This window comes from Papilio polytes, unplaced genomic scaffold (assembly GCF_000836215.1).
Source record: "Papilio polytes unplaced genomic scaffold, Ppol_1.0 DF824180.1, whole genome shotgun sequence".
NCBI lineage: Eukaryota > Metazoa > Arthropoda > Insecta > Lepidoptera > Papilionidae > Papilio > Papilio polytes.
Window position 1 is genome coordinate 3,558,596 of NW_013525024.1, and position 14,352 is coordinate 3,572,947.

The window sequence follows — 14,352 nt, forward strand, 5'->3', positions numbered from 1 at the left end:
TCAGGTAGAAATCTAAACATATCAAGATGTTGTTAAAAATGTACGCAATATGTCTGTGGAGTTCGTTGACCTACATCTGAAGGGCCCTTAGTAAATTCTACCGGAAGTACGCTAAACGACTCCGGAAATTACTCACGAAAGCTGTAAGAAGCGACGATGCCTTAAACTTAACCCTAATGTATCAGTGTCGGTTATGCGCCCATTAATTTGCCACTCTAACCAAAATTCCTTTAGTAAGCTTTAGTTATTTAATTTTTCAGTCTTAAACAATTCTTGGTTTTAAGATTAAAGACATCGTTTTTGTGGGTTCCCACTGTTTAAACACTTTACATCAAGTAATATTGCGACTCTTTGTAACAGAAAGTGACAATTTTTTTTTATGAAAACGTTTTTACAGAATTTCACAATTTATAGCACATAAATTTTATTTATTTCAATTTTGTTAGTGAAGTAAAAAAATATTTGCTCATCTATATTATTGTTAAAAAGTAACAAACCGAGAGAGGTGCAGTTGTGAACAAAATGTACAAGCTACAATCCATCTTGTTCGTAGCTTCGTATGAAAGGCACGTCGTAGTCGTCGTAGCGGTGCTACGGCGCACCGCTTTACAATTTCAATCGCAGTCCGGTTAACGAAACTTGACACTGACAAAACGGTTTAAGCTTAAAATACCACATAATACTTACCACATTTACCTTGCCAACAAATGTATAAAATAAACCTATGGAAATACAAATCAAATTAAAATTGAATCACAATTAAAAAAATTACTTAATTTAACTTACTTTATGAAAGAAAATATAAAACAAAATCCACTACAAAGTATTTTAATGTTACATAGAATGTCATCGGTTTGAGAACTAATTGGATTATGAGATAAAAGTTTTTATACTTCTTATGAGACCACATTTATGATCTTACACTGCGAAGATTTTTGAAATTGTTTTCGATATTTTGACTTATTTATCATACTAATCATATCATACTTCATACTAATATTATAAATGCGAAAGTTTGGATGGATGGGTGGATGGATGGATATTTGTTAGAGTTTGTAGCCTAAACGGTTGAATAGATTTCGACGAAATTTGGAAGAACCCATAGGCTACTTGCTTTTGTCCTTTTAATTCCACGCGGACGGAGTCGCGGGCGAAATCTAGTTGGTAATAATAACAATAATGTTTTAAATGGTGTTCTGAAAAAGTGTCTAGTAATAATACTATCAAATAATAAAACTAAAATAAAACAGTCTCTGACAGGTTCTTAAATTTATAACTCAACATGTAAAATAACAAGCCTTTAATCCTAGTCTCGAGTGAAGTGGGGGGCGTGTATTAGTGTATCCATCCTGCCGCACCCCGGACCCGCTAATACAAGTCCGTTGAATCAACACAGTAAATCTAGATTATAAACTTCTATCTGAAGCAAACAACGCAGCGGCACAACTCCCGTTCTACGGATTAAATTTAAGACAAACTTGTGCATAGAACTGTTTATTCCGATGAACGAGAAAATTAATGTTATACCTTGTAAGCCCTTGTCTAAATTATATTTAGTTTTAAAATAATAAACCTTTACGTAGACATTAAAATATTATACTTTGTCATCATCACCAGCTCACTATACGGCCGCACCGAAGAGCTCGGAGCCTATCCTAAGTAAGGGTGACTCTAGGCCATAGTCGACCACGCTTGCCCACTGCGGGTTAATTTCACACATATCTTTGAATTTCATCGCTGATATGTGCAGGCATCACGTTTTCCTTCACCGTAAGAACGTCTGGTAAATTATGTACATATGAAATTTCGAAAAATCGAAAATCACATTGGTATAGCATGATTCGAACCCAAGACCTGTAGACTACAAGTCAAGTGCTTAAACCACTGAGCCACCGACGTTGTACGATTACCTCGAATTGTAATATCGATTTCAAATATCATAGAATTACAGTCAAGCACGATTTTTAATAGCAAAAAGGGGTTTTTTTTTTTAAATCCATTACAAATACTTACTTTGCAGTGTTATACGCATTAAACATTCAGTGAAATTCATCCTCGGTCTCGTATTGCTTCATATATTGTGCAAGTATTCCATTGAATGCGTCAGCGCGAGTCGTTCGCGTAATAAATTTACAACCGTGTTTGCTGACGCTCAATGTATTTACACAAGAGTTGTCAGTATTTTTGTGGAATACCATAAAGCTTTATAACAGATTATGTGTTCGATTTCATTTTAACATTTAATTGTATTTAATTTGAACATGCAAAGATACGATTACATGGTAAAGAAGTTTTAATTGGCATTTGTTCGAAATAATTTGAATATTAACTTTTAGGCGCTAAGTCATATGACTGATATGTTAATTTATCCGTTTTTTGGTCGTTAAATCGTATTAAAGTTTTATGCCACATTACACAATAAAAATAATAATTATTACTTTAACTTAATAAATTAAAAATAGTTAATAGCCAAAATCGATTACCTAGTAAATTAATTGAATAAGAACAAATGATGAAGTTACCTTTTCGCATGACTTTGAGAATGAAATGCGACAGTTACGGAGTAACTTAATTAAACTTTGCGATGTTATCAACGTCGTGTCTGCAAAGCCCTGGCTTCTCTTGTAATATAACAATGACTTTATTATTTATCTTTATCTTTTACTCTATGATGTAACTACTCTATTATGTTACTATCCTATGATGTCACTACTCTTTGATGCCTCGAAAAGAAAAGATTCGGTTGAAAGTAAAATAAAACCGATCATATAAAAATTTCGACCAATATTTCTTCTAACTCACTTTTTCTTCTATAATTAAAGCCCGCTACATACCATTTTAACACACATTTAACTGTACAGTTTAACAAACAATTAAAATGTAGTTGTTAGTCACTTAAAACTGTCAAAACAAAACTACTGCAGCGGGCTAAAAATAATTCCTAAATCATTTTGTGCGTAAAAAAGTCGAAGATTTGTTAAAATTTGGTACTAACTCTGTTATAATAATAAACTCCTTTAAAGCCTTAATTAGGTGAAGGTAAATTAAAGCGTAAAAGTTAAAAAAATATTAAAACAAATCTCGTCCTAAACAAAATAAAATGTAGGTCGGATAAAGTTTATACTGTAAATGTATGGTTGATTGAATATTTTATGAAGAATGAGAGGAATAAAAACGAATAATGTATGCTTCTATGCATAATTAAAAATATTAAAGTAAAGTCATACATTATCTTGGCAGGAGTAATAAACTTCAACAAACTGCAAGTTTATACACATAAATAGCCGCGTAGCGTTCGAACTACTAACCGGAGTAAGCAGTATTGCTAATGTTCACAGATAAATCCCCACACATCGTAACCATGTATTACAGACCACATAATTCTTTAAAAACAATACCATAATTTAATTGCGTTAACGGAAATTACAAATGATATTTAAAGGACTTTACGAAATGGAGTTGATTTTAAACATAAAAAAATATGACAGACTTTATATTTTCAAATATGTGTTTACCCCATTTTGATATGCAATAAAAATGTACACCGCAGTGAAACGTAATCCCGTCAGCTGAACATAATACTTGCATTTTCCCCTTTACTACTTTTCCTAGTAACTTTATCGAATAAAATGTTTACTCGTAAGTATTAAGTTTAGTAAAATTGCTTGCTTTTATATCTAGGATCTAAGTATTCGGTCTAAAAACCTCAGGCAGTTGTTTATAATGCAGCTTCAAATACAATCCTTACAATAACAGATGACACATTTTTTTAAATATCATGACGCCATTATCACATCCATTTGAATTCGCCGAAATAGCGAAAAGAACACTTAAAATAATGCAAGGAATGTTATTAAATGAAAATATCTTAATATAAGCGTATTTAAGACAGTATACAGTCCATCTACATGCATGTCATTCGCTAGATGAGGAAAATATCTCCCAGTGGACTTCTTTGTTCGTAAATGGCTCCTAATTTGTAAGAAGCAAGTCGTCCGGGCGCTGGCCTTGTTTCGTATTCCTTACGTCGCCTGTCGTAAATAGCTGCGGAATTGATTTGTTAACTTTGAATTTAGACGAGAAAAGTAATTCTTTGCAATATACCGTTGTTTCTTAAATTAGATTAATTTATTTTTATTTTGGCGGTTTACACAGAAACAATTGTAAACATTTTAATTTTTAAAAATGTTTTTTTCATTGTTTATAATTTTACATATTCAACGTACAATAACATATTATAAGTTAAGGTTCTTATGCTGTAGTTTATTATAATACTAGCTTTCGCCCGCGACTCCGTCTGCGTGGAATAAAAACAACTAAGTAACCTACGTTTTCTTCCAGACTGACAAACATTAATGTCAAATTTCATCAAGATCCGTTCAGCCGTTTAGGCTACAAACTGTAACAAACATCCATCCATATAAAGTTTCGCATTTGTAATATTAGTAAGATTTTCTTAAAACTTAATGTCGTTTCAATGCCGTTATTCCGTCCTACTTCTTTAAAGTAATTCCATCAAACATTGCTTTATAACGCATTCTAATAAAGATAAAATTACTTGGACGGATATGAAAAGTAGCTCTCTGGAGACCACTTCGCTTACAAATGAGTCCTAATTTATTGCAGGAAACTTTCCTAAGACGCCATTCATTTCGATCTGTAGGCTCTTTTCTTTACATAGTTGTGACTTCTTTGTACTTGTAGTACAGAACTTCAATACTTTTGGCCTTCATAAATCAGTAGCTTTTTGACAAAAGCTTTGCTGGCGACACATTAACTGTTGTTTATGTTAACACTATTTTTTTAGTTGCTAAATTATTAGTTACTAAAGATCCGCCCTAGTTTATCTATGGAAAAGAATACACGAGATATCTTTACTGTCGTATTAACCCTTCCAGTTGTAAAGTATAGCCCATTTTACTCAATGATAATTTAACTTCCTTATCGCGAAAGAAATTTGAATTGGTTCGGTAATTTCGGAGCCTTATCTGCTTGCTATGGACACAACGTCAGAGGAACCGGTAGGTTGCCAGCCTTTAAGGTAGAAGTACACTGTGCTTGAAATTCCCTATTATAATTATACTGGAAATACTACTACGGATTAAGTATTTTACAATGTGAGAGCGAGGTAGGAAGTTATGCAAAAAATAGTTATTGTTGAATGCCAGCTATAGATGTGGTAACAATGATATTCCGGAAATAATTTGTGGTTTAATACAAAACTCGAAAACAAAACCTAAATCTATTCATGACGTGAGAAAAAACTTTCCGTACTTTATTAATACAAAGGAGGAACTTTCTCTCGAATTCGAAGAATGTTGCCGTCTATAACTTTTATGTGAGAAAACTAATAAATCGAACTCCACATTTATGGAGCAATATCTTGTAAAAACTGAAATGGATTGCTATAAAAGTTGTGTTTATTGTATCTTTGTCTTAAATACTTGGCGCATGAAGTTACCAAGTGTATGCACTGAAACATTTTACAAAAAACAGTACAGTCAGACAAAAATCAACTTTCTCGCATGAATGAAGTCAATTGTCTATATCTTTAAAGTCTATATTTTATTAAAAAAAAAACACACACACACACAAAGCTCACTGTATGCGATAGTATTGCAATTAAATTACTCGTGCGTTCCACAATGTTAGGATTGTTTTATTTTGCAGTCTGTACTGTTCCGCACCACAAATGAATTTCCTCAGACGGAAAGGGACGCGCTAGTTGCAGAAACGTATTATTCACAATGCATTAAATACGACAATTTTAAGTAAAACCTATAATTTACAATTACTATCTGTCACATAGCTATAGATTTTGTTTACTAATTTAATTCTGGTCTATCATGAAAAAAGAAACGGTTTTTACAGCGCAAAATATATTCAGTAGATGCAGGTAAAAAAATTACAATTTGCAAACTTAATTATACACAGACTAGAAAAAGATATACGAATATATAAAAAATCAGGTATTCGGAATAAAGTCCATTTGATTTTCATCAAGTGACTTTGATTTTATGGTTTCCTATCGACCGATGTAACGGGTCGCCGAAATTTTCTTCGTTCCTCTAATGGACATTTACAAAAATGGGATGGAATTTAATTATCTTTCTTTTCCTCTGAGTTGGCACTTTGTGAAATGTCGTTCGGAAAACGAGACCGATTATCTCAAGTATCTTGTGGAATTTTTGAAGCAATATCAGCATAACAACTGTGATTGTAATTCCAAACAAATTAAAGAGTATTTAATCTTACTATGTAAGACTTTTATAAAGTTTTAAATACATTTTTGCATAAACTCTTACTTAAATATCTTTAACATCGGCCATAATAACAATGCTGTACACGAAAAGCAATCTGGAATCATCTATAGTATTATAATAAAGCGTAAACACACACTTCCTTGTTGCCTAAGATGTCAGCAATTACAGCATATGAATAGTTCTTTTTTTAATAAAAAGCCCTACACTTACTTTACGCTTCATGCTATATATTTTCACGCCATTAAGCTTTGGGGGTAAATATTTTGGATAAAACAACAAGGAAGCAGGATTGCCAAGGTTTGTCATGTCATGTCATTTTAACATTTGCTATTGATAATTGCAAAAATAAAACAAAACGTTCATAATGTCATGCGGATGAAGCACGGGAACAGCTAGTAAATAATAAAGTATATATACCGAAAGAGTTTTGATGAATCATATTTGGAAAAAATCTACTAGCATTGGAAGAAAAGTGAAACAGAAAGTGCCAAATTGAAGTCTAAAATATACTAGAAATTTTTTCTATCTTAACAACATCTAAATTATAATTATTTATTTTTATATGTTATTAGTACATTACGGTATAATCTTTTTAATAGAAAAAATGCAAATAACATTCTAAAGAATAGGTTTCCTTCAAAATAAAAGTAAGATAAGAAATAAATGAGAAGGTAATTTGAAAAAGTAACTCAATGATGAAGTTAGTGTAATCAAAATAAGTGCGTTACGTATCGTTGTCGGATCAAAGAGGATCAAAGGAATATTATTATGTACGCCGTACTACATAAAAAGGGAGAGAACATAAATAACAATCGACGGACCTTCCCTCGAGAATCTTATCAATAAACGATATTGAGTTAGAAATACGTGCTACTATATTTTAATGCTGGACTAAAATTAATTATGTACTAGTCATACAAAAAATGATTTAAAAAAGTGTGAAAAATACTTCACAAGTTTGCAAGAAATATGTGCAAATGACGGCAGCTGTTCCAGGAATTACTTCCCGGAATATAGAGATGCTTTCGATAACAAAGGGTGTACTGTCAATTCCGCTTATTCATGTTGAGGAGAAACATATCAAAGATGAATATTGTTAACACATAAGGAAATACCTTACTAATATTATAAAGCGCCAATAGCCTAATGGTTTGGGATACGGACTACCGATCTTGCGGTCGAGGGTTCGAATCCCGCCATTCGACTATTGTCGTGAACCATATCCTAGCACAAGCCTAGAGCTTAGTTGGAATGGTTAAAGGAAATATTAGTAAATTAACAAAAATCCACTAGCATTTTCAAAAAAAAAAGTTGATGGATGTTTGTTTGCCGTCTAAACAGCTATACGGATCTTGATGAAATTTTACACAAATATAGAGCAAAGCCTGGAAGAAAACATAGAGTACATACGTTTGCCTTTTATAATTCCACCCAGACGGTGTCGCGGGTGATAACTAGTTACTTATAAATTTGACTAATTAGTCTGATATAGATTGTATTCACCATCTATACTTAGTTCTAAATTGATTTTTAAATTTCTAAAGATAAAAAAGTTATTTTGAATATCTTTTAGCATTTTGCATCTTTATTTCCCGGAACTTTGTTCGTCGTGTCGCAATCCGTCCAAGGAAAGGCGCTTTTACCTTTTCATCTTACAAATTATACAACACATTCTTTTGACTACGACATGGAAATCGATTTTCTATTCCATATTTTAACGAATACTTAATAAATGTAATTGTAAGGATGGACTCTAGATTAGGTATATCATTACCAGCTATCAGCCTGTACTATTCTATTGTGTTTATGTCTACTCAATTAAGTACAACCTATAAGCTTTCTGGAAAGTTCTTGAAGTTTCTTAAGCGCTTCATAAACTGACTGTTTAACAAATCTCGTCCCTAACTATTACAACATACCATTATCTTAACGCATGTTTTTATATTATACATTTTCGAAACATCAATGAAGTGAACTATCGATGCATTCACAACAATGTTTGCATTGATAGTTCCTTTCATTGTCAATTATTAAAAAGTTATATTTCTGTCAACTTAAAACTAAAATATAAACATAATAAAGTAACTAAGAGATCGATATTTAAAACTATGTTTTAACACAAACATTTATGTATTAGTACTGAACCATGTAATAGTTAAGCGGGGCTGAAAACCAGCGCGGTCTTTACTGACAAGCTGGAGGCCGCATCAGCTGAGCCTTCTCCTTTTGGCCAAGATTTTTTTTATTTTTATTACATTAATATTTTTTTTAAGTTTTGTTCTTTTTTGTAATTTATTTGGTCAATAAATAGTGTCCTATTTTTTTATTATTGAAATTAGTCGTAACATAAATATACACTATCGACATTAGTACTGCGTAAAATGAAAAGGGTAAACTATTTATACAGGCAACATTAATTTAAAAGTTTCTATGAGCTTACAGAATGTTATTATTTGGTATTATTAATAAAGTGAAATAACACAACTTGGACGCTTATTCGGAGAAGGTTACATATTAGAAGCATGAACGTGGATTAAACAAAAACATCGACTATAAGAGTAGTTAGTTAGTTAGAGTTTTATATGACCCATTCTAATTGCAGATGCGTTGCCTACCCTTATACGACGGAGGAGGAGACGCACATAAAGAGGATATTTCCTCTTCCTATGCATCTCCTCCATCGTCAAATCCATTTCCCCTTCCCATCCTCTCATAAGAAAAGGGTGGTAAAGAGAAAGGGACTTAAATTAGGCCTCCGGCACCACACTCATCAGACGAAACACGGCATTGGTTCCATTTCACGCCTGTCTTCTGTGTGGTCGTGGTATTACACCGGGCGTGCCGGCCCTGCAGTGCTAAGATGTTAAAGCGGGCACTACCACTGTTAGCTTACCTTGTACACCTATTATCTGGTTTGCTAATTTAATTATTTATAGAATCTCTGACCTTATTAAGTTCACAGCATCAAAACAATATAAAAAATTACAACACTTCGTCATTAGAAACTACACCTTATAACAATGTGTATAGAGAACATTATTGAACGGCTACAGTATGTACAACTCTAATCTAGAACACGTAACGTTTACGGCTTTGCTTTATAATCTCTTTTTATAGGCGTGTGTTTATCAATACTCTACCTAAAGCACTCTCTTTGTACGCAGAAATGTCTCAAGTGTTTACTGAACATAAATCTTGCTTAGATATTGTGATTTTAGTGTCTTCACGATGTTTTTATCATCGTTTTCATTGTCCATATACTTGTGCAGAATATTATTATCTTTTTACAATACACTGATTTGAAACTAAATTATTAAAAATATATCCACTGACGCATACTTCTGTTAACAGGAAATATAAGTAACTAGTTAGTGTATTATCTAAATTAAATATTCAAATAATGTAACTGATAATGTAATCCATGTGTCAACGGAAACATTCTGTACACGATACACAATTGAAGTATGCAATCATACTAATCATACGTCATACTAATTGTTGGCGTCGTTTCTGCCGCCTACTAACAGATGGCGGTGTGGCGAGACCGTGTTATATTTATACACGATGTTGAGAAGAATGTCTCGCCACACATACATACATCCATACACATGGATTTGATAATAAATATATTTTACTAGCTTTTGCTCGGGACTCCGTCCTCGTTAAATTAAAAAAAAAACAAAAGTGAGTAGCCTATTTGTTCTTCCAGACTACCCTCTAAATCTGTACCAAATTTCACCGAAATCCCTTCAGCCGTATAGGCTACAAACATCCATCCATCTAAACTTACGCATTTATGATTTTTTAGTTAGATTAATTGTCACAAATAACTTATTTATTTACATTCTCGCGATTTTTATTTAACAGAAGTATTATTTATCTTGCTAATTCTTATCTTACTATCTTACAAATCTTATTAATATTACAAATGCAGAAGTTTAGATGGATGGATGTTTGTTAGAGTTCATAGCCTAAACAGCTAAGCGAACCTCGATAAAATTTGGCACAGACGTAGAGGATTATCTGTAAAAACAGTATGTATATATGTATATGTATGTATGTATGTATGTATGTATGTATGTATGTATGTATATATGTAGTATCACTTTTTTTTTGTTTTTTCATCAATGAATGAGTGAATAAAAACTACTTAGTTATCATTTGGCTACCCCAACTCTAACATTTTTCGTAAGCGCTTTAGATCCTATAAAAACACTCTGATATTGAAAGCGTTAAAGCCATCGAATTTGAAAACAGTTTGAAACCTCCTTAATGGCTAAGCAAATAGGGAACGCTTTTGTATTCTTTTCAGTCAGCTTTGCCTTCGAGTTCGTGTTTGTACAGCGCCGCCTGCCGGCTGCAACTTGAAACTCCAGCTAAAATAATTCACTCGAATAATTAAACTATATGTAACAAAGACGCAATGAATATGGAAATCTCCTTAAGCACTGTTAATAGTTTTTCTACTTTTTATTTTTAATGTATCTTTAAATTCGATAGACATGGATCTTTTATATTAATCATATAATCATATATCATTCATATTCATGTAATATAATATAATCATACTAATATTATAAATGCGAAAGTTTAGATGGATGAAGAGATGGATGGATGAATGAATGTTAGAGTTTGTAGCCTAAACGGATGAACGGATTTCGATGAAACTTGGCATGGATGTAGAGGATAGTCTGGAAGAACACATAGGCTACTTACTTTTGTTTTTTTTTTTAATTCCACGCGGACGGAGTCGCGGGCGAAAGCTAGTAAATATTATAAATGCGAAAGTTACGATGGATGTTTGTTAGCGTTTGTAGCCTAAACTGCTGAACGGATCCCCATGAAATTTGGCACAGGTTTATAGCATAGTCTGGAAGAACACATAGGCTACTTTTTATCCCGGGAATAGTTACGGTTCCCGTGGGATTCATTAATTTAGTTTTTTAATGTTTACTCGATCATTTTGCAACGGTTCAACATATCTTATTGAAATTTAGCACAGATATAAAACAAAGTCTGGAGTACACAAGGGATAAGATTCATCCCCGAGAAATATCCGGTTCCCGAGGGATACGTGGCTTTCTGTTATTTATATAGTTTGTATGTTCTCTAATACCACGCGGACGAAGTCGCGAGCAACAGCTAGTTCCTATATAAAGAAAATAAAGGTAACTTTTCATGTATATAGTTATCTCAACATAAACAACGTCTATTTATTGAAATACTTCTAAGTTCCTTGTCTCCTTGTTAAGTCTACTTAAGACTTAAAAGAAAGTAGTTTTATTTATATAGAAGGGATCATAAGTAAGGTTTAATTCGACTAAGTAAAATTGAGTTAGTCGCGGTCATATTAAGTTGATATCAGCCATTTACAGCACATGTGAGCAATAATTGTTATTTGTGCTCTATTATTATCGTATATTCCGTTATATTCCTCTAATTACAACATCAAATTGCTATTACAGCCAGCCAGCGGTGACTGTAGAATTTGTTATTGTGCTTTCTATTGATATCATGTATAGTATTTTAATATTGTAATATACAATCAGAGAAATGTGAGCATTAATTTTTTTTTATTGTCACTAACTGTCAATTAAAATAGTGCGTCAGTGGCTTGTAATCTACAGGTCTTGGGTTCGAATCCCGACATGTACGAATGTGATTTTCGATTTTTCGAATTTTATACGTACATAATTTTCCTGATGTTCTAACGGTGAAGGAAAACATCGAGATGACTGCACATATCGGCAAATAAATTCAAAGATATGTGTGAAGTTAACCCGCAGTGGGCCAGCGTGGTTGACAATGGCCTAGTCACCCTAACTTAGGGTAGGCTCTGAGCCGCTAAGCTCTCGGTGGGGATGTATAGTGAGCTGGTGATGATGATGGTGATCCTTATACTTTGTATTCTACTAATTCGCGTTCTACTAATTCATCTAATCAGCCAGCAAACTATGTCTTCAAATTTGATTTATCTTTTTGTCACCTTTACTGTAACTGTAGTATGTAAATGCGGCAGAGGAACATCCTGTATATTTAACATGCACAAAGGGGAATGTCGATAAGATTCATATACATGTTCGAGTGCGGGGCTGCAAGAAACTTTACTTACATGTCTCAGCTGAATATTAAGTAAGCTCCCTTAAGTTATTTAGATAACTTTAGCAATCGACTTTGATATAATTTGAATTTAGAACGTAACACATTGATGTTAAGTTGTTAGACACAAAGCTTTTGCAGTTCCCAGATTAACATTTTTGCTTTTCTTTAGTAAGATAATTTTATACGAAACAAAGCAAATACACTACTATACTAGTAAATTCAACACCCAGTCTATAGAAATATTAGTCAATATATTCTACAGAAAACAAAAATTATGCGACTATCGCTTCTTACATTTATATATCTTCTTTAAATTGAGGTATTTAACAGAACAACTGTACATACTACTGAATACAACCACAATTACATTAAGCAACCGAAACAAAACCTTATCACAAAACAATAGAGTCTTATTTACAAATGTACAGTAAAGACACAAAGCTATGTATTTCACATGGAAATGGGATTACAATAATACTAGTGGTTGAACTTAACTGTTATTGTGCTTCGATAAAGTGGGCATACAGGTCTCACTTGACACAAATGTTCTTGTATTATACGATAAACATATACATGTAAATTCAAAGATATTTGAATAGTTGATTGGTTCACGAATACAAATAGTTAAGATATATCTACACTATTAAAATAAAGCGTAAACACACACTTATTTGTTGCCTAAGATGTAAGCAATTACGGCATATTGTTGAATAATCCTTTTTTTAAAAAAAGCCCTGCTCTTACGTCACGCTTTAGGCTATATATTTTCACGCCATTAAACTTAGGGGGTATATATTTTGGATAAAAACCCTAATGTGGGAAAGAGACCATAAGTTGCTGCCAACATCAAGGAAGCAAGGTTTGTCATGTCATATAATTTTGATATTTGCTATTGATAATTTGATAAATGTAAAGAATAAAATAAAATTTTCATAATTTCACGCGGGTGAAGCCACACGAGAACAGCTAATATACAAATCAGAAGTTTTTTTATGATTATTACAGCGGTTTATTTGTATTCAGCCGAATTTAAATTTAGAAAACTCTCATTATATTTTACAAGCGTCGATGAAAAATGTTTTTAAATATTTGCAGTCATGGAAACTAATTGAGAGGTTAGTTGACGTAAGCTTTATTATTATATTTGTACGAAAATTATTAATGAGAGCTATATTTAGATTTATGACTATTACTCAATGTTATTTAATAATAACTATCCTGTTATATTTACGTCCATGTTGTGGTGAGTGTACACTTAGGTCATTGTTATGCTAAGAAATTGGTGTTGAATTTAAACCGCATATCAGTCAATATGTCCACAGCATAAAGTGAGGGTAGATTGAATAAAGTTTGTGATGCCATTAGGCGGTCCATTAGCGCGAAACGTCTCACGAACCCTTTTAGGGATAAAGTCGGCAGAGTAACGCGATTGATTAGATTTCTCGATGTTTAGGCCCACGGATGTGTATTTAATTGTAATGTAACTGGAATTCAAATGCTTTTGTTTTTTCATTGGGACATCTGAAGTATATACGTATTCTACTTGTATGTAAAAGATGAGTGGATTTAGTTCGATGGACGTTTTTGCGGTTCCTGTGAAATTTTCCTTATAATTGCGTAATAAACAATTAAGACGCGGAATTAATCTGCAAATGTTAACTTGAATATTTTGTCCAAACGGTTTCAAAGCTATTAAAAGACGAAAAAACCAATATCAAGAAAATCTCGATTGAAACATTGATTGAAAAACTGTTTTATTATTTCTGTAAAAAGTTTACTTTCAGTACCATTGGAGCTTTGATCGTTTTTTTTTTGTTTTTTTTATTTATTCTTCGACGCTTTCTAAAGTATTTAAGTTCAATTCAAAACTTTATAAAGCAATGATTTATTACTAATTTTAAAAGTGAATTAAATTCTTCTGTCTATTTTCTAACTAACAACGGATAATCATTTCTATATAATAAAATAACTCGTATATGCGTCCGGG